This window comes from Plectropomus leopardus, chromosome 7, assembly GCF_008729295.1.
Source record: "Plectropomus leopardus isolate mb chromosome 7, YSFRI_Pleo_2.0, whole genome shotgun sequence".
NCBI lineage: Eukaryota > Metazoa > Chordata > Actinopteri > Perciformes > Serranidae > Plectropomus > Plectropomus leopardus.
In genome coordinates this window covers 1,087,059-1,090,019 of record NC_056469.1, presented here as the reverse complement: position 1 = coordinate 1,090,019, position 2,961 = coordinate 1,087,059, and positions in this window count along the sequence as shown.

The following is a 2,961-nucleotide window of genomic DNA, read 5'->3' as shown; positions in this document are numbered from 1 at the left end:
TTATTATTATTATTATTATTATTATTATTATTATCTGATTGTAACTGTAATTTATGGTCAATCCTAGTTATCTGGTGTGAGTTTCATGGTGCCATGTACAGTAAGTATTTGTATTTTTCCTTATTAGGTGTGCCCCAGGGAGCTCTTTTACAATTNAATTGTAAAAGAGCTCCCTGGGACACACCTAATAAGGAAAAATACAAATACTTATTGTACAGGGCTTTTTATTATTATCTGATTGTAACTGTAATTTATGGTCAATCCTAGTTATCTGGTGTGAGTTTCATGGTGCCATGTACAGTAAGTATTTGTATTTTTCCTTATTAGGTGTGCCCCAGGGAGCTCTTTTACAATTCACAGACTCGTGGGCACTGTGGCAGCCACTGTTGAACATTGAAAGCACGGATATTGAGAAAGCACGGATCCTGAGAGGGAAAACATACTGCCAATTGATACTGAAATGGCCCACTGCAAACATGATATTTAAAAGGCCAATACCACAGAACCAGCAGTACTTTAGGAAAAGACCGCTGTTGAGGCAAAAATTTAGTATATCACAAATACACCCGATAATTTTCTACACAGTTCTGTTTGAGTAATGTTATATGAAAGTCTAACACCACAGAACCAGCAGTATTTTAGGACAAGGTCGCTATTCATATGAAGGCAGATACAAGTTTGTATACTTTACAGATACCCCCCATTATTTTTATTTGAGTATCCAGTAATATTACATATGGGAGATGGACAGCTGTTTTCTTCACCATGTCAATTACGTACTGTTGTTAGGAGCTCTATCTATCTATCGGTATCTATCTATCTATCTTTCTATATACACAAATGAATGGAGTCACTCAGTTAGCTTGATTGTGCCATTGTAATTAAGAGATTGAAAAATTTAATTTTGTTTGATACTGTCAACTATTTGGGGACAACATTTTTTTTCTTTACTCTTACTGAAAGGCGTAATGGGTAGCCTAATGTCTAATGTCTACTTAATCTTCATCATCACAGTAACACTCAAACAAATTAAGTGTAAACATATAAATGCATATGTATTACATGATCATACTGACCAATTAAAAAGTTTCATTACAATTTTTCTCTGAGGTCCACCCTGAATACAGCCCTCTGCTGGGATCGGGACAATTCAGTTCAGTGTTTTTTTTCCGGATCAAATGTATCCTTATCTTACTAAAAAGGTTTGAACAACACAAACTGAAGGTTTGATCCAGATCAAAACCAAGCTTGGTTAATGTGATCTAGTCCAATTTCAGAATCCTTTTCTTTCTTTTGAATAACTCATTTTCAAGATTTGATCTAATCCAATAGCTGAAATTGGATCTGATTATTCTGATTTTTCAACCACTGGGCCCTGAGGCTCAGTATGAGAGATGGCTCCCAGACAGGAGCTTATACACACAATACTCATCGTGTACTGGTTTATATTCAACCTGCTGTTTGTTATCTCTGCAGAGGTCTGCAGGGTCATCACAATCTACCTTAAAGAAGGTACCACCAGGAAGTATTAACTATTTCATTAATGGTTAACCAATGGAGCAAAAATTGGCCCTGGTAATGAATCCTGTTAGATATCTTGTTATCTTGGAAAAAAACAGGACTCATCAAACAGTTGTGCAATTGAATTGTTGGTGGGACAAAGAGAAGAGAAAACTGCTCTGCTGTGAATAATGGGGTAAACCTTAATGATGTGCTTCTGTAAAAGGACCATGTACCTTTTAACACAACTCATTAGCACATCAGGTCCAAGAAAATCAGGCCAATCAGAGCTCCTGCTATCGGCTCTGGGGGCTGGAAAACAACATGGTTAACCTTATGAAACCTGGATCGACATCACTTTCCTTGTGCTGAGTACAGACACCTTTTCAAACACTTAAACATATGAAACATAATCACATTGGTTACATTTCTTTTAAAAACATGGGGGGAAAGGCAGTGGGCAAACTGGCATGAAGTCCCCTGCAAATTGCAAAAAATGAGTAAAAGATGACAGGAAAATAAGTCAGAGAGAGAGAATGATATAATATTATATTATATAACATTTCAGTGAGATTGCTACTGTAATTCTTACTGAATTACAGTAGCAATCTCACTGCACATATGAATCTATTTGACTAGTCTGTGTTGCACTTTAATTGGAGGTTGTGCTTGCTCTTTGTATTATGTGAAAGTTATATTTGTTTGTTTGTATTTATTGTTGAAACAATGTTTCATGCTGCCCTCTTGGTCATGGAGCTATGGAATATATATATGGATAATAATATAGTTGTTTACAGATAATAACATATTTAATATCATCATTTGAATTTTGTATTTTAATTTATCGGGTAATTTCTTTCTTTCTTTCAAGTAATTTTCTTGTAGCTTTTCATTCATTCTTGTTAGCTGCTTGTTGACTTCTTTCCATGTTAGTGAAAGAAATCAAGCCAATTTGCCAAAGGTTAATTATCAATTGGAAAATGTAAATCTATTATTCATTTTATTATTTTACTTTGAGTTGCATGAAACATAGAAATATAACTTTGATCAATCAATCCTTATAATGATCAATTACTTGACTTCATTTAACACTATAACTGTTTATAATTATTCCAGTGGCATGCTTCAAGCTCCACACCATGATGGTTACATGACCATGAAATTATAATGAGTTCATGAAAATAGTGGTTTTCTGTCAGCTCAGGTCCAGGTATGGAGGGCAGACACAGCACAGCTGGGTTAATGTGTACAATTAAACATTCACCGAGGTCTCAAGTCAAAGGCTCATGGGAGGAGTGGTTATGTAATAAGAGAAAATAAGTGTGTGACCACATCATAATCACAGCAAGCTTATAAAAAGCAGCCAGGGTGCACCACCGCACGCACTGATCCACTTGTTATTGTTCCGCTGACTGGCTGAGGCTTGGAGCACTAAGCTGGGGACCTTCTCAGGACGCAGAC